We start from the raw sequence: 19,596 nt of genomic DNA, 5'->3' as shown, positions 1-19,596 counted from the left end.
TGTGGACTCGCCGTGAACCCTTGCTTCTCAGGCTGCAAAATGGCCTCCTCGTTCGTCACCCCACAGTTGTGAGGAGTTTTCAGCCGCGCCCTGGCCCGAGGTGGATCTGGTCGCGTCGAAACCCAGTGCGAGGGCTTCCTGTGTTTTTTTGAGCTCTTTTTTTTTTTTTTTTTCTGGACCCTTTGAAATATGCACGATTGTGAGCTCGACTGGTCCATCCTTTTGTGCTGACTAGTCCGTCCTTTTGTGCTGTGGTTTCACTAAAGGAAGAAAAGATGCGTGTGTGTACTTTCCTTTTAAAATGTTTTTTTTTCTTTAAAAACATTCTTATGTGATAAAAAGCCAAACCGTTATTTCTATCTTTTGCACCAAATAGTTTACTCGATTTGTCAAGTACGTTTTTTGTTTTTGTTTTTTGTCAAGTACGTTTTGAGCACCGACAGGCTGTACGCCATCAATACTACAAGCCCCCTTTTTTTAAGCCTTGATATCTAATTTCAGCTTCTGGTGAAATTTCTCTAACAAAGAAAGCTAGTGACCTCCTATTTGTTAAATTTGGTTGGTGTCTTTTACACCCGAATCTTTGGAGACCTTACTTTGGTATTGGACACAGTCGACTGCCTGCCTCTTTGAAAGGGTGGAGATTGGTACCTACTTCAGAGCACTATTTTGATTCGGAAAGAACTTTGCAAACTTCACTATGGAAATACTAGGTAGGAACTATAATATGTTTTCTACACTAATGTATAAGCTTCTTGAAAAAGCCCCTAACAGTCCTACATATAAAGGGAATTTGATAAATGTATTTTTTATTCAGATTTGGTAAATGTACCTTAAATTGTATACATCATACAGAGGAGAGTTTTTCATAAATGCCCTGCTCTGTTTTGCTTTGCTTCGTTTAGCATTTGCATTCAGTGTTTCCACCTCGATATAATCTACAAGAATTCGAAAGTCCAGCACTAACAACAGGGAACTACAATATCCCCTCACATCCTGAGCATCTCTTTGGCCTCAAAATAAGCGCTTTCATGTTTAACTTTTCCATCTGTACTGCATGTAATGATATACTCACCTTACTAAAAGAGTTTACTCATGCCATAGCCATCCGCAGGACCCCCAGATAGCTCCCCATTTCCTTGAGCAACAAGTCTACAGTAAAATCTCCCCATTGACTAGGTCCTCTACGTGATCAGTTTTATTCCCCTCCTGTGTTACACACCATCCCTCTGCTTAATCGGACCAGCGTCGTTGCCTTGCTTCTCTTGGCTGTTGTCAAATACTTCCTGCTTAGAAAAGTTTACTTTTCCCATCCAGCAGACCAGACATTTTCTATCTTTTTTACCCTGGAGAACTCTTAAAATAATTTTCATGTCTCAGAAACCCCTGTATAAAAATGTTATAAAATATGTGTGTGTGTGGGGGGGGTATGTATGTATGTGTATGTATATATATGCATATCTCTCACATGATCGGCAAGTTGTAGACATAATGATCCAATATTAATTGTCAATACTCTTTTTTTAAACTCTGGTAAAATACATATAACAAACTTTACCATATTATTCATTTTTAAGTGTATAGTTCAGTGGTCTACATTGTTGTGCGTGCAAATCTGTTATTTTGAGTAGAGAAGGAGGTTTTTCTCTGAATCTATTTACTTTGTCCAACCTATTCTGTGTAATTTTCTTTTCGTTGCAAAGGATATCAATTCTGATACAAATTGAGGAGACTCCCATTTTTCCTTTAATTTAGTAAAGGTTGCAAACTGATTTTAGTGACTGTTAAACTCTTTATATAGGCCTCTTTTGGGGTAAAACTGTTATTTTTGAAATGAAAAAATAATGAAATTTACCTATTTAGTATGAAATCTTTTCTTGACTTTTCCTGTATATATCATCAATTCTGAGTTGGTCTTAAAACCAGAACACAGGGATTTCATTTTCAACTAAAATAGGATGACCTGGGGCACATGGGTGGCTCAGTCGGTTAAGCGTCCGACTTCGGCTCAGGTCATGATCTCACAGTTCGTGAGTTCGAGCCCTGCGTCAGGCTCTGTGCTGACAGCTCAGAGCCTGGAGCCTGTTTCAGATTCTGTGTCTCCCTCTCTCTCTGCCCCTCCCCTGCTCATGTTCTGTCTCTCTCTGTCTCAAAAATAAATAAACATTAAAAAAATTAAAAAAATAATAATAAAATAGGATGACCTTTGTCTTTGTTCTTAATGCTCATTAGATAAGATAAAGCTTGCTCACACAAGTAAGAAGTAGAAAAGTACAGTAAAATATTTATTACTTTCCTATGAATGGTAGGATGCTTTTCTTTTACAGAAATTCAGAACTTACAGAAAGGCAAATCAGTGAATTTCATCTTATGTTTATAATCATTAATTCACAAAATTCTTCCCCTTTCAAAATCAGGTGCTCAGCCTCAGAAGAAGGTTCAGAGAAAGGAGCCCTCATTCAGTCATAAACTTGTGTTGAAGTGGAGGGAAAATACTGTTTAGTTTTGTTCTATAGTTCCTCAAGGTGGTTTGGTCTCAACTTGAGAGTTGTTATTTCCTAAGTGCAAACAGCAGTCGAAACTTCAAGATTTCTTTTTGCCATGTGATTTTTCCAAAGATTCAGTTTCTAGGGGCACCTGGTGGCTCTGTCAGTTAAGCGTCCAACGTCCCACTTCAGCTCAGGTCACGATCTCAGGGTTCACGAATTCAAACCCTCATTGGGCTCTCTGCTGGCAGCACAGAGCCCTCTCCAGATCCTTTGTCCCCCTTTCTGTGCTTCCCTGTGCTTGGGCTCTCTCTCTTTCTCAAAAATAAACATTAAAAAAAACTTCCTAAGTGCAAGCAGCAGTGGAAATTTCAAGATTTCTTTTTGCCATGTGATTTTTTTCAAAGATTCAATTTCCATTTAAAACCAAAAATCTTGTCACTTAAAATCAAGATATTTTCTCTAGGCTCTTGAATATATTCAATTAATTTAACTAGTCATGCGATGAAAAAAATTAGTAGGCTAGTTTCTGCGACCATTCTTTTTTTTTTTTTTTTTTTTAATTTACATCCAAGTTAGTTAGCATGTGGTGCCACAATGGTTTCAGGAGTAGATTCCTTCATGCCCCTTACCCATTTAGCCTATGCCCCCTCCTACAACCCCTCCAGGAAGCCTCTGTTTGTTCTTCAAATTTAAGAGTCTCTTATGTTCTGTCCCCCTCCCTGTTTTTATATTATTTTTGCTTCCCTTCTCTTGTGTTCATCTGTTTTGTATATTAAAGCCCTCATATGAGTGAAGTCATATGATATTGTTCTTTCTCTAATTTCACTTTGCGTAATACCCTCCAGTTCCATCCATGTAGTTGCAAATGGCAAGATTTCATTCTTTTTGATTGCTGAGTAATACTCCATTGTGTGTGTGTGTGTGTGTATGTATATATATATATATATATATATATATATATATATATACCACATCTTCTTTATCCATTCATCTACCAATGGACATTTGGGCTCTTTCCATACTTTGGCTATTGTTGATACTGCTGCTATAAACATTGGGATGCATGTGTCCCTTCGAAACACCATAGCTGTATCCCTTGGATAAATACCTAGTAATGCAATTGGTGGATCATAGGGTAGTTCTATTTTTAATTTTTTAAGGAAAAATTAAAGGAGGAACCTCCGTACTGTTTTCCAGAGTGGCTGCACCAGTTTGCATTCCCACCAGCAGTGAAAAGAGATCCTCTTTCTCCACATCCTCGCCAACATCTGTTGTTGCCTGAGTGTTAATATTAGCCTTTCTGACAGGTGTGAGATGGTATCTCATTGTGGTTTTGATTTGTATTTCCCTGATGATGAGCCATGTGGAGCATTTTTTCATGTGTTGGTTGGCCATTTGGATGTCTTCTTTGGAGAAGTGTCTATTCATGTCTTTTGCCCATTTCTTCACTGGATTATTTGTTTTTTGGGCGTTGAGTTTGATAAGTTCTTTATAGATTTTGGATACTAACCCTTTATCTGATATGTCGTTTGCAAATATCTTCTCCCATTCTGTCAGTTGCCTTTTAGTTTTACTGATTGTTTCCTTTGCTCTGCAGGAGCTTTTTATTTTGATGAGGTCCCAGTAGTTCATTTTTGCTTCTGTATCCCTTGCCTCTGGAGACGTGTTGAGTAAGAAGTTGCTGCGGCCAAGATCAAAGAGGTTTTTGCGTGCTTTCTCCTTGAGGATTCTGATGTTACATTTAGGTCTTACATTTAGGTCATCCATTTTGAGTTTATTTTTGTGTATGGTGTAAGAAAGTGGTCCAGGTTCCTTCTTCTGCATGTCACTGTCCAGTTTTCCCAGCACCACTTGCTGAAGAGACTGTTTTTATTCCACTGGATATTCTTTCCTGCTTTGTCAGAGATTAGTTGGCCATACGTTTGTGGGTCCATTTCTGGGTTCTCTATTCTGTTCCATTGATCTGAGTGTGTGTGTGTGCCAGTACCATGCTGTCTTGATGATTACAGCTTTGTAATACAGCTTGAAGTCTGGGATTGTGATGCCTCCTGCTTTGGTTTTCTTTTTCAAGATTGCTTTGGCTATTTGGGTTGCATACAAATTTTCTGGTTCCATACAAATTTTAGGATTATTTGTTCTGGGAAGAATGCTGGTGTTATTTTGATAGGTATTGCATTGAATATGTAGATTGCCTTGGGTAGTATTGACATTTTAACAATATTTGTTCTTCCTATCCAAGAGCATGGAATATGTTTCCATTTTTTTGTGTCTTTTTCAAAGAAAGGACAAGAACCACATGATCCTCTCAATAGATGCAGAGAAAGCATTTGACAAAATACAGCATCCTTTATTGATAAAAACTCTCAGAAAGTAGGGATAGAAGGATCATACCTCGAGATCGTAAGAGCCATATATGAAAGACCCAAAACTAATATCATCCTCAGTGGGGAAAAACTGAAATCTTTCCCCCTAAGGTTAGCAACAAGACACGGATGTCCACTCTCACCACTGTTATTCAACATAGTATTGGCAGTCTTAGCCTCACCAGTCAGAAAACACAAAGAAATAAAAGGCATCCAAATCAGCTAGGGGGAGGTCAAACTTTCACTCTTTGCAGGTGACATGATACTCTATGTGGAAAACCCAAAAGATTCCACCAAAAAAACTGCTAGAACTGATTCATGAATTCAGCAAAGTTGCAGGATATAAAATCAATGACAGAAATCGGTTGCATTCCTATACACCAACAATGAAGCAACAGAAAGAGAAATTAAGGAATTGATCCCATTTACAATTGAACCAAATACCTTAAAATACCTAGGAATAAATCTAACCAAAGAGGTGAAAAATCTGTACACTGAAAACTGTAGAAAGCTTATGAAAGAAATTGAAGAAGTCATTCTTGATCTTCAAAGCATTTGGCAAAACCTAACCTATTGTTTTCTTCAAAGTATTACTGCAGTTCACTTTTCAGCTCAAACATCTGTTTGAGAACAAAACATTAAGAACCAAAATGTGTTTCTCTTACTTTGTAACAAATTACCTCAACACTTAAACAATAAACATTATCTTGCACAATCTCTGTAGGTCAGAAATTCAAGAGCAGCTCAGCTTGCTGGTTCTGGCTCAGTCTCTTACGGTTGCAGTCAAGATGTTGCCGGAGGCTGCTGTCACCTGGAGGCACAACTAGTGATGGAGAATGAATTTCTCAGGTGGCTCACTCATACACCTCGCAAGCTAATGCCTTCTATTGCCAGGAGGACTCAGTTCCTTACCACCACATGGGCCTTTTACAGAGTGCTTTAAGTATTCTCATGACATGGCTGCTGGCTTCCCCCAGAACAAATGATCTCCTAAGCCATAAGATTTTATGCATTGTGGCCGGAGATTTATGTTGTCTTTTTCCAGGTTTTCAGTTTCTTAAACATTCTTTAGTGAACGAACTAGACCTTGATAAGTTTAGCCATTTCTGTTACATCATCCCAAATGTTTTTTCATTTCAGCTTGAAAACTTTCTGACACCCACACTTCTCTGGGAAGAAAGCAGTGTATTATGAATACACCAGGTTTTCTGTTTTTGTCAGAATGAACCCTCTTAGGGTGCAATGTTCAAATCGGTGGGGCACCTTCAGTGCAGATGCCAGTGCACTTCCTTCAAGAAGTACCTTTTGTTTTCAGTATGAAGACAAAACTGTAAAGGTATCTGGGCCTTTGCTTGTTTAGGGTAGCATTTTATAGCAGAAACATTCTCTTGAATTTCACCACAATTTATGTATCTTACAAGTGATACCATATGTTGAAATCTGTTAATCCATCATTCTGGAAGTTGCTTTTTGGTTTTTTATACCAAAAAATCTCTTCAACATTATGTGACATGTCACCAATTACATCAGTTCATCAAATTCTCATGTCTTATCCCAGCAATTTACTCTAGAATTGCAAGGTTCTTATCAACTGTGGACCTTTTTCCGTTTTTAGTCAGAAATTCTGCTACTTAACTTCCTTTCTGGACCTTTTTACTGAAGGTGACTTTTTTTCGTTTGTTTTTTTGTTTGTTTGTTTGTTTTTTGGTTTTTTTTTTTACTTTTTTACTTTTTTTTTTTTTTTAATGTTTTACTCTGGGATTCCCAAGGCCATTTTAAATTATTTGCTCCTTTACTGTGATTTGTGGTTAAGTGTCTTTTCAATTTTGCTGGAGCCATTGCTATATTTATAAATTATGATTCTTCAGTACTAATGTTACCAGAATTACCTAGACCTAGAATTCTCTTCTATCTCCCACTTCATCTTTAAAATCACCACATGGGACTTATGTCATGTTTATAAAACAGGTGCTAATAAAGTGTAAAACAAGCCAACTAAACAAAGATATCACAAAAGGAAATGAAATCTTTATAACTCACTTTTAATCTACAAGCTCCTTGTTTTACAATATTCACAAAATTACAAAGCAACAGGGAGGCATCTGATTTATAGCACTTACAAAGTGTTTCCTTAGATTTAAAACAATTTTTTTTAATGTTTACTTTTTTTTTAAACTGAGAGAGACATAGTGTGAGCAGGGGAGGGGCAGAGAGAGAGGGAGACACAGAACCCAAAGCAGGCTCCAGGCTCTGAGCTGTCAGCACAGAGCCTGATGCCGGGTTCAAACCCATGAACCGTGAGATCATGACCTCAGCTGAAGTCGGACACTCAACTGACTAAACCATCCAGGCACCCCACAAAGTCTTTCCTTAGAATTTACTCCTTGATTTTTTATCATATCAGGAAAGTGTGTTTGCTTTTAGCTTTCTTTAGCTATGTGTAAGGGAAGGCTGGGGGAAGATAAGGAGATATGGCTCAAGAGGGAGAAGCTGCTGCCATCAACCTATCATTCCTCTCTCAATACAATTCAGCACTCAGGACTATCAACAGCATCCCATATCTCAGATCAAAAACAGAGTGAACTCAACCAAATGGACATAGTCATGCAGAGACTGCCATATAGGTGAACAACCTTCAGCAAAATTACTAACAGGGCTGCTTAATCACTATTCATTACTGCAAGTACTGGCATTGCATGGAGAATTCAAAAAAATTAAAAATTTTCCCCTTTCTTCTCTGGAACTTCTGGTAACTTCTCAGAACCCCTACTGGCATCTACAGAACCCCAACTGAGAAATCTATACTAGATTCTGAGTTCCTGAAGAATGGACACTATGTCTTCTTTGTTTTGGTATCCTCAGCATTTAGCACGTTGCCTATTAAAAACAACAACAACAACAAACAAAAACTGATGCCTGGTAAGTATTTGCTGAACTGAACTCTATAATTTGAATCTTTTCCCATTCATTAAAATTGTGCTTGTCAACAAATGACTACAGAATAATGGGCAAAGAGATTATAAAAGTAATGGAGGAAAAAAAGAAAAAGGGTATAAGTAAGCATAATTACAAGATCCAAGATCTAAGAGAGCATACATCCATTTGTACTACTGAAAAGTTAGGAAATCTAATTAAAATACTTGGTAAGGAGATATTCTGAACAACAGAAGAGAAAGGGCTGAAAACCTTACATTGAAAAATAATTTTTTAAATTTTTCTCTTTATTTTTATTTTTTATTTATTTTTTAAATCATTCATTGTCAAGTTAGCTAACATACAGTATATAGAGTGTAGTCTTGGCTTCGGGAATAGATTCCCATGATTCATCACCAACATATAACACCCAGTGCTCATCCCAATAAGTGCCCTCCTCAATGCCCATCTTCCATTTTCCCTGCACAGCACCCCCCCCCCCAATCCCTCAGTTTGTTCTCTATATTTAAGAGTCTTTTATGGTTTGCCTCCCTCTCTGTTTGTAACTTATTTTTCTTTCCCTTCCCTTCTCTTCCCCTATGGACTTCTGTTAAGTTTCTCAAATTACACATATTAGTGAAAACATATGGTATCTGTCTTTTTCTCACTAACTTATTTCACTTGGCATAATACCCTACAGTTCCATCCACATTGTTGCATATGGCAAGATTTCATTCTTTTTCATTGCCAAGTAGTATTCCATTGTATATATAAACCACATCTTCTTTATCCATTCATCAGTTGATGGACATTTGGACTCTTTCTGTAATTTAGCTATTGTTGATAGCACTGCTGTAAACATTGGGGTACATGTGCCCCTACAAATCAGCACTCCTGTATCCTTTGGATAAATTCCTAGTAGTGCTATTGCTGGGTCATAGGGTAATTCTATTTTTAATTTTTTGAGGAACCTCCACACTGTTTTCCAGGGTGACTGCACCAGTTTGCATTCCAACCAACAGTGCAACAGGGTTCCCCTTTCTCCACATCTTCACCAACATCTGTTGTTTCCTGAGTTGTTAATTTTAGCTACTCTCACCAGTATGAGGTGGTATCTCAGTGTGGTTTTGATTTGTACTTCCCTGATGATGAGCAATGTTGAGCATCTTTTCATATGTCTTTTAGCCATCTGTATGTCTTCTTTGGAAGTGTCTATTCATGTCTTCTGCCCATTTCTTCACTGGATTATTTGTTTTTTGGGTGTTGACCTTGGTCAGTTTTTTATAGATTTTGGATACTAACCCTTTATCTGATATGTCATTTGCAGATATCTTGTCCCATTCTGTTAGTTGCCTTTTAGTTTTACTGATTGTTTCCTTTGTTGTAAGATTTTTATCTTGATGAGGTCCCAATAGTTCATTTTTGGTTTTATTTCCCTTCCCTTCGGAGACATCATGTAAGAAGTTTCTGCGGCCAAGGTCAAAGAGGTTGTTGCCTGTTTTCTCCTCTAGGATTTTGATGGTTTCCTGTTTCATATTTAGGTCTTTCATGCATTTTGAGTTTGTTTTTGTGTAAGGTGTAAGAAAGTGGTCCAGTTTTATTCTTCTGTGTGTTGGTGTCTGGTTCTCCCAGCACCATTTGCTAAAGATGTCTTTTTTCTATTGGATATTCTTTCCTGCTTTGTTGAAGATTAGTTGGCCATACATTTGTGGCTCCCTTTCTGGGTTCTGTATTCTATTCCATTGGTCTATAAGTCTGTTTTTGTGCCAATACCATATCATCTTTGTAGCACAGGCTAAAGTCCGGGATTGTGATGCCTACATTGGTCTATAAGTCTGTTTTTGTGCCAATACCATATCATCTTTGTAGCATAGGCTAAAGTCCGGGATTGTGATGCCTCCAGCTTTGGTTTTCTTTTTCAACATTACGTTGGCTATTTGGGGTCTTTTGTGGTTCCATACAAATTTTAGGATTGTTTGTTCTAACTCTCTGAAGAATTCTGGTGCTATTTCAAATGGGATTGCATTGAGTGTGTACATTGCTTTGGGGTGTATTGACATTTTAACAATATTTGTTCTTCTAATCCATGAGCATAGAATGTTTTTCCATTTCTTTGTGTCTTCTTCAGTTTCTTCACTAAGTTGTCTATAGTTTTCAGCATACAGATCTTTTATCTCTTTGCTTAGGTTTATTCCCACAAATGTTGTGGTTCTTGGTGCAATTGTAAATGGGATCGATTCCTTGATAACTCTTTCTGTTGCTTCATTATTGATGTATAGAAATGCAACCAATTTCTGTACATTGATTTTATATCCTACAACTTTGCTGAATTCATGTATCAGTTCTAGCAATGTTTTGGTGGAGTCTTTTGGGTTTTCCATGAAGAGTATCATGTCATCTGCGAAAAGTGAAAGTTTGACTTCTTTGCCAATTTGGATGCCTTTTATTTCATTTTGTTGTCTGATTGCTGACGCTAGGACTTCTAACACTATGTTAAACAACAGTGGTGAGAGTGGACATCTCTGTCCTGTAAGAAAGCTCTCAGTATTTCCCCATTGAGGATATTAGCTGTGGGCCTTTTATATATGGCTTTTATGACGATAAGTATGTTTCTTCTACCCCGACTTTCTTGAGGGTTTTTATTAAGAAAGGATGCTGTATGTTATCAAATGCTTTTTCTGTTTCTATTGACAGGATCATATGGTTCTTATCCTTTCTTCTATTAATGTTATGTATCACATTAATTGATTTGTGAATATTGAAACAGCCCTGCAGCCCAGGAATGAATCCCACTTGATCATGGTGAATAATTCTTTTAATATACTATTGAATTTGGTTTGCTAGTATCTTGTTGAGAATTTTTTCGTCCATGTTCATCAGGGATATTAGCCTGTAATTTTCCTTTTTAGTGGGTCTTTGTCTGGTCTGGAAATCAAGGTAATGCTGGCTTCATAGAATGAGTCCAGAAGCTTTCCTTCTCTTTCTATTTTTGGAACAGTTTGAGAAGAATCAGTATTAAGTTTGCTTTAAATGTCTGCTAGAATTTCCTTAGGAAGCCATCTGACCCAGGACTCTTATTTGTTGGGAGATTTTTGATAACCGATTCCATTTCTTTGCTGGTTATGGGTCTGTTCAATTTTCTATTTCTTCCCGTTTGAGTTTTGGTAGTGGGTGGATGTCTAGGAATTTGTCCATTTCTTCCAGGTTGTCTGGTTTGTTGGCATATAATTTTTCATAGTATTCTCTATTGTTTGTATTTCTGTGGTGTTTGTTTTGATCTCTCCTCTTTCATTTGTGATTGTATCTATTTGGGTTCTCTCTTCTTTTTCAAAAGCCTAGCTAGGGGTTTATCAATTTTGTTTATCCTTTCAAAAATCCAGCTCTTAGATTCATTGATCTGTTCTACTGTTTCTTGAGATTCTGTATTGTTTATTTCTGCTTTAATCTTTATTATTTTTCTTCTTCTGCTGGCTTTGGGCTTTCTTTGCTGCAGTGTTTTTGGTTCCTTTAGGTATGAGGTTAGTTACTGTATTTGGGATCTTTCTTGCTTCTTGAGATAGGCCTGGAGTGCAATGTATTTTCTTCATAGGACTGCATTTGCTGTATCCCAAAGGGTTTGGGCTGTTGTGTTTTGATTTCCATTTGCTTCCATATATTTTTAAATTTTTTCTTTAATTTCCTGGTTGACCCATTCATTCTTTAGTAGTATGTTATTTAACCTCCATGTATTTGGAGGCTTTCCAAATTTTTTCTTGTGGTTGATTTCAAGTTTTCATAGCATTGTGATCTGAAAAATATGCATGGTATGATCTCAGTCCTTTTATATTTGTTGAGGGCTGTTTTGTAACCAGTATGTGACCTATTTTGGAGAATGTTCCAGGTGCACTCGAGAAGAATGTGTATTCTGCTGCTTTTGGATAAAAAGTTCTGAATATATCTTCTAGGTCCATCTGGTCCAGTGTATCATTCAAAGCCATTGTTTCCTTATTGATTTTCTGCCTAGATGATCTGTTCATTGTTGTAAGCTGAGTATTAAAGTCACCTACAAGTACAGTATTATTATCAATAAGTTTGCTTATGTTTGTGATTAATTGATTTATATATTTGGGTTCCTTCACATTGGGGACATAAACATTTACAACTGTTAGCTCTTCTTAATGGATTGACCTGTTAATTATGACCCTTTCTTCATCTCTTGTTACAGTCTTTGGTTTAAAACCTAGTTTGTCTGATATAAGTATGGCTTCTACAGCTTTCTTTTGACATCCAGTAGCATGACAGATGGTTCTCCATCCCTTCGCTTTCAATATGCAGGTGTCCTCAGGTCTAAAATGGGTCTCTTGGGGCGCCTGGGTGGCGCAGTCGGTTAAGCGTCCGACTTCAGCCAGGTCACGATCTCGCGGTGCGTGAGTTCGAGCCCCGCGTCGGGCTCTGGGCTGATGGCTCAGAGCCTGGAGCCTGTTTCCGATTCTGTGTCTCCTTGTCTCTCTGCCCCTCCCCTGTTCATGCTCTGTCTCTCTCTGTCCCAAAAATAAATAAACGTTGGAAAAAAAAATTTTTTTTTAAAAAATAAAATGGGTCTCTTGTGGGCAGCATATAGATGGATCTTGGTTTTTTATCCAATATGATACCCTATGTCTTTTGATTGGAGCATTTAGTCCATTTACATTCATAGTGATCATTGAAAGATATGGATTTAATGTCATTGTGTTATCTGTAAGTTTCATGCTTGTGGTGATGTCTCTGGTCCTTTCTAGCCTTTGCTGCTTCCCACTCACAAAGTCCCCCTTAGGATCTCCTGCAGGGCTGGTTTAGTGGTGATGAATTCCTTCAGTTTTTGTTTGTTTGGAAAAACCTTTATCTCTCCTTCTATTCTGAATGGCAGGCTTGCTGGATAAAGGATTCTTGGCTGCATATTTTTCCTATTCATCACATTGAAAATTTCCTGCCACTCCTTTCTGGCCTGCCAAGTTTCAGTAGACAGGTCTGCTACTACCCTTATGTGTCTACTCTTGTAGGTTAAGGCCCGTTTATCCCCAACTGCTTTCAGAATTCTGTCTTTATCTTTGTATTTTGCCAGTTTCACTAGGATATGTTATGGTGTTGACCTGTTTTTATTGATTTTGAAGGGTGTTCTCTGTGCCTCCTGGACTTAGATGTCTGAATCTTTCCCCAGAATAGGGAAGTTCTCAGCTATAATTTTGGAACAAAATTTTAAAAGGACTTAGCCAAAGTTGACTTTAAATTGGAAACCTTAATATGAACTCATGGCTTTCTTTTTTAAAACTTTTATTATTTAAATTTCAAACATAAAAGTTCAGAGAACAGTATAATGAATCTCTATGTACCCATAATCCAGTTTCAACAATTAGCCAGACTTTTGCAAATCGTTTCATGTATTCTTTTATTATTATAAATTATATATAGAAATTATAAACTTATAGCTATTTATAAAACATTTGTTAAAAACAAATATTATTAATTTATAATTCTAAAATAATTTATGTTATTTTATTATTTTATAACTACAAATATATACAAAAGATATATATTTCTTTTGGCTAGAGTATTTTGTGGTAAATCCCAGATAATTTTTATTTTTTTCAAATTCTTATTTAAATTCTAGCTAGTTAGCATATAGTGTAATATTTGTTTCAGGAGTAGAATTTAGTGATTCATCACTTACATATAACACCTAGCGCTTATCACAAGAGCCGTTCTTAATACCCATCACCCCTTTAGAGGACTTTTTAAACCTGAGCACAATACCATTTTCACACCTAACAAAAGTAATAATTCCTTAACACACCTAATAAAAGTCCATGTAGAATTTTCCCAAATTATTTCAAAATGTCTTTTAACAATTCCTTTGAGCAAGTGAAGATCCAAACTTTGCCTATGCATTATATTTGATTGAAATGTCTCTTAAGTCTCTTGTTCTTGATCAGTTTCTTCTCCCTATTTTTTTCATGGCTTTTATTTGTTGAAGAAACTGAGTCTTTTATCTTGTAGTATTTTCTAACCTCTTGGTGGTATAAACCATGTTTCTCTATTCTCTGTATTTCCTACAAATGGGTAGTTCATGGTAGTGAGATCTGGAAAATTGTTCAAGGTTCAATTTTTTTTTTTTTTTGCAAGAATATTTCCTAGAACACCACATGAGGAGGCACTTGACATTGGGTTGCCTCTCTTGACAATATTAAGATTGATCAGTGGGATCAGTGTATCAGCCTGAATTGTCTATTAGAAAGCTCCCTTTTAGCTTTTCACCTGATGGTTTTAGCAACTGTTGATGATCATCACCTAGATTTATTGGTTTATAAGAGGTTACAAAATGGTGACATGCTAATTTTATCATTCATTCCTCTGTAATTATTAGCTGAAATAAAGAACTTTCCCTCATTATTGTTTAATATTTATATTTATTTCAATCCTTTGTTATTATTGGTTTTTTAATGCTTAAATTGCTTCATCTTTGACTTGTGAGAGCCCCTTCATGTTGGGTCCTGTGTCTTTTAATACCACTCACTAGCCTCTAATACCTTTCTTGCTTTCTGACACAAGATGTCTCTATCTGACTTATCTTATACATTTCCTACCCCAGTCCTTTCTCCAAGGAGCCCTTGCTTCTTTTAGTGGGAAATAGTATGTAAAAAACACAATCTGGGCACTATGGGGGTGGTCATTACTTCTGGATTATCATGACTTCTAGGCCTTATCAGTGGACACAGATAGGAGGTATATATTTTTAGAAAGAAAAATCATGGTTTGTACTGATATTTTCAATTCAGAGTTAAGACTACAATATTTTTGCTTCTTTAAATTTAGACTTGTGCCTCTTTTACCCTGAAATTATGACATTAACCTAATTACTTATTTACTTGAGCCTGCAGATCTATGTGTGTGTGCATAAAATAGTTGTCAAGTAAGACTGCTGAATCTTAGCTAAGATTTTGTTTATATCAGTTTGCTAGTATTTCATTTAGAATTTTTCACCTATGGTCATAAACGAGGTTGATCTGTTGCAGGGAGTATGGCCAGAGTCGCAAAAGATGAGTCCACAAACAAAATGCAGTTAAGTGAAGGTCCTCATACTCAAGTCGGAATGAGGCCCCACTCCAGAATGAAGCCTCTTTTTATTAGGATAACTGCTAAAGGCTACATGCATAAAGTCATCTAAGCAAATATAGTAATCAACTTAATGGTTTTGCTTTTCAAGGTTGAATTTCGGGATGATTGTTTTTTATGATACTAGGAAGGGTCAGGTGTGAAGGAGGATCTGGCCCTGGACAGTGTTAATAGCTCTAGGCAGTCCTTGTTCCTTCCCATACAGCTGCTTTCAGCTGTGTAAACATGTCCTAAGGCCTTGCACCTTCTCAAGCCTTTTCCTTTTGAAGTCTTTTCCTTTGATAGTTCTCTCCTGCATCTCCCACATCTCCCCCTTTTTCTTTCATTTGGCAAAGCTGGAGGGCAAAGACAGAGGCTTGTGAGGCATATTCGTGGCTTGTCATTGTCCTCTTCTCCAGACTAGGTATATGCCAAGTAATAAGACAAAGATTAATATAAAATACTGATTGCAGAAAAGCTTAACAGTTTTATATAGTTCATTGGATTCAATTCTGAGATTCGTTTAGTTATCTCAGATAGAGAAGGAGCACCAGAAAGCATCTCAAGTTTATTTTTGAACGTTTCATAAATGTCCTTTTGCAATTGGGCTAGATCAGCGGAGGTATTACCTTGATTAAGAAGGTGTCGATGCACCAGGTCCCATGATATCTTGGATTGATTATATACATGGGGAGTGACACAAAAAGTGGTTATCTTCCAATCACATTGAAGCCTTACCTGTTATTGTAAACTAATCAATTGATCTCCTAGAAAAAGAACAGCATGTTGCAAGTCAGATAATTGGCTCTCTATTCAGTTAATCAGTCAGCCATTGGCTGTTCCACAGCCTTTCTGACTCTTGATGCCAGTTTTGTACAAAGTGGGTAGTTTGTATGGTCTGGTGTAGTGCAAAACTGGCTGTGGCTGCTGTAGCTGTAATAGCTATAATCCCAAGTAGAGCAGTTACCAGTAAAGCTACAAACCATTGGGTGTGATGTAAGACACGTTTCAGTATTTTATCTAAGAGAAACATTTCAGGGGAGTGTTGCCAAAGCCGATCCATGATTACAGGCATCCAAACCCCATTTTGTGCCTTAAGGATGTATAAGCTTTGTTTTTCCTGGTTAAAAGACATAGTAGAATTAAGACAAGTATAAAAGGAGCAATTATGGCAAGTAAGAAGATGGTTATCAGGGTCCCAATGAGGCATACCCAACATAAACAGAAACATAAACAGAAAAGGAAGTCTGACACATGCTTGAATTTTATGAGTCTCATTTAATCTAAAAGAGGTGGAGAATTTATTTGAAACATTCATTAAGTAGCCTTTCCAAGCAGCCATGCCTCATAATCCAGTACCAGTTTTCCAAAGTTCTGAATGAACTGGCCCATCAGGTTAATGTGGACTGGGGGAGAGTCATCCCTCCTTCACGCCATACAGGGGGTTCAGATGTTATATCTGAAACAATGTCGTCTTGATATCGATGCCATTAGAGCTATTTTTTGGAGTATTTGGTCTGAGCAGAGCCTACAGAGGCCCAATCAATGGGCCTCCTTTGGAAGTATTTAGAAGAACTCTACCAACCTCTCCTCTACAGAGCTCCCAATTAACCCATTCCTCAGGATTTATGTTTTTTTTAATTGACATTGAGGCAATTTAGGAGGGTGATTGTGTGTAATTTTTTGACTTCTCATGGAGACTCCCTGTAGTAAGTACAATTTTTTTTTGCTATCCATGCCTGTGAATGAAATGTAACACAGTGGTCGCCTGTTCTAAAGCATATAGGTGGCCCATCTGCACTTACAGAGTATTCAGGGATTACCTTTCTTGCTCTTGTTCAGTTTGGAAGGGCAGGTTAAGACTGGCTCCTTCCATGAACTCTATCATCATTGCTAATAGGAATATCCCAGGCTAGGAGTGTTATGCTATCAAACATAGGTGTTTTAAGGAGATGAGCCCAATATGGACATTGAGCTTGGCCTGGACAAATGAGGGCAAGGAGTATAATCAGGCTTACACATATTGAATTTTTGTTAATGGCAGAAATCATGGCCATCAGATGCAAATTAAGGGTATATGCAGTATCATTCTGTTGTAAGAGAATGCTGGCCTGGTTAGACAGGCATTTAAGGCTTCCCCGTGTTATGTTAGGGGCAAGGACTTGGCGTTTGTAGAGTAGCTTCAGGATGAGTCCATCAAGAGGCTTGTTCCATCTTGAAGAAGGGGGCCAGTGGCCGTATACTCAGAGTCATTTTCTGGATGTTCTGGTTTACTGGAAGATATTCTGGGGGTCTCCATGATGCCATGGTAAGGCTTTACCAAAAGTGAGGGAACCCACAGAAGTCTGGAATCTGAAAGAACACAAGCATGTCCTTGACCCCAGGTGAGAAGTTTCATGGGCCCAGGCTGTGTGGGCCCCCCTTCAGGTGTTTTGCATAGCACCATAGGCTGAGAGGGTTTATCTTATTTTGAAGAATGTCACTCAACTGCAGTTAGTCCTTGAGGATTAAGATTTAAAAAGTTAAGAGTAATCATAGCATGATCAAGAAGGAGCTGAGGTTGTAATGCAGACAGCCAGGGGAGCAACAATCTACATTTATAATTTTTCCATAGGTCTTATCTCCCATCTTCTGTCATAATAAAGTCTGAAGATATCTGGATCATTTGGACTTCCTGTAAAACATCACATTGTTCCACTACATTGATGGCATTACCTTGATCAGATCAGGTAAGCAAGAGGTGGTGACCATGCTGAATGCCTTGATAAGACACATACGCTCCAGAGGGTGGGAGACAAGGCCTGTGCTTAGGAACTTGCCAGGATATCTTCCCTAAAGTAAAAGACAAATGATTTCATCTTGAACTGCCCTTCACAAAGAAGGCAGCACAAAACACAGGAATACTGCTCAGGCTGCCAGAGCAGGAAAGATTTCTGCAGTGATCTGGCAAACCCTATGGTGTTGGAAGTGTCAATGGTGGGGAAAAACGTTGTGTAATGTTTGAGGAAGAACCAGTGAGAGAATTACAATAGAGGACCCTGGTGTTCTGGAGCAAGGCCATGCCATCTGCAGCAGAGAATTACACTCTTTTTGAGAAACAATTTGTGTACTACTGGACCCTGGTAAATGTGGAATTACTGAACATTGGACACTATGTCATCACATGACCAGAATGCCCATTATGAGCTGGGTTCTAACAGACCCACAAAGTGTAAGTTTGAGCAGGCCTAGCAAAAATGTATTATAAAATGGAAGTGTCACATCCAGAACCAAATACAAATAGGACCAAGGGCACAAGCAAACTGCATGAACTGGTAACTCACATTTCCCCCTCCCTGCCTAATGCAAACTGTTGCACCCAAGCATCTCCCTCAGCTCATACCTATGGCTCTATATGGATTCCAGAATGACCAGGAGGAGGGAAAAACTTGTGTTTGGTTTACAGATGGGTTGGCTCAGTATGTAGGCACAAATTGAAAATAGACAGCAGCCACATGACAGCCATACTTAGGACTGGCTTTGAAAGACAATGGTAAGGGAGTGTCCTCAACAATGGGCAGAGCTTCAGGTGATATACCTGGTCACCCACTTTGTGTGACAAAATAAGTGGTCCAAAGCTAGACTGTATGTGGAATCACAGGTAATAGTGATTGCCTGGCCATCTTTTTTCCTAGAATAAAAAATATTCAAAGATTAAGAACAAGAAAATCTGGTGTGGAGATATGTGGATGTAGAAATGGGGGTGAAGTATAGAAATCTTTGTATCATATGTTAATACCCACTGGAGAACATCTGCCAGAGAAAAGGTACTTAATAACCAACAAAATGGCTCAACCAATTGGTATCAGCCAGTCTCAGTCATCAGCCACCCCAGTGCTAGCACAATGGGCACAAGAATAAAGTGGCCATTGTAACAGAGATGGAGGCTAGCCATGAGGCCAAATATCACGGACCCGCTAAGATTTATTTAGCTGCTCCCATCAACAAATGTCCAATCTGACAGCAACAGAGACCAATGCTGAGTCCACAAGATGGCACAGTTCATCAAGGATTCCAACTAGCCCCTTGGTGGTAAACTGACTCAGTTGGTCCCTTCAATCTTTAAAGGGCCAGTGGTACATTGTCACAGGAGTAGACGTATATTCCAGGTTGAGGATGTGCCTTTCCTGCCTACAGGGCCTCAGCTGAGATCATAATCCAAAGAATTTCAGAGTATGTAATCTTCCAACAAAGGATTCCATGTAACATCCTGTCAGACGAGGGGACCCACCTGACACCAAAGGGAATGTGAGAGTGGGTCAGTGACCATGCAATTCACTGGCCACATCATCTACTGCACCACTTTGGAAGCTGGCAGCTTTATGGAGCATTGGAGCAGCCTGCTGAACGCAGGACTGAGGTGATATTTAAAGGCAATACTCCTAGAACTGGATGCCATCCTCCAGGAAGTAGTATATGCATTGAATCAAAGACCTTCATCTAGCATTGTATCCCCAATAGAAGATGGTGGTCTGGAAGCCAAGGAATGGAAGAAGAAATGACCACACTTACTGTCACTCCCAATAACCAACTGGGGGCTTTGTGCTTTCTGTCTCCACAGGTGTAGACTCTGCAGGGTTAGGGGTCTTGTTCCCCAAAGGAAGCATACTTTTGCCAAGAGGCACAGCAAGAATCCAATGAATTACTAGCTAAGTCTTCTTCCTGGTGCACATTGGGCTTCTTGT

The 19,596-nt window shown here is 38.2% G+C and overlaps 1 long non-coding RNA gene across 1 annotated transcript; it reads left to right on the top strand.

Moving 5' to 3' along the window:
• The first annotated feature begins 194 nt into the window (after positions 1 to 194).
• On the top strand, positions 195 to 19,596 carry LOC124520941 (uncharacterized). The gene is made up of 3 exons (XR_006964428.1): positions 195 to 713; positions 17,487 to 17,601; positions 19,473 to 19,596. It is a non-coding gene; the product is annotated as an uncharacterized LOC124520941 (long non-coding RNA).

The sequence above is a fragment of the Lynx rufus genome, unplaced genomic scaffold (genome assembly GCF_022079265.1).
Source record: "Lynx rufus isolate CCGP_SWC_20201006 ecotype Redwood Valley unplaced genomic scaffold, mLynRuf1.p SCAF_3, whole genome shotgun sequence".
Taxonomy (NCBI): Eukaryota; Metazoa; Chordata; class Mammalia; order Carnivora; family Felidae; genus Lynx; species Lynx rufus.
Note: the sequence above shows the minus strand (reverse complement) of the source record. Positions and strands in the feature narration are given on the sequence as shown.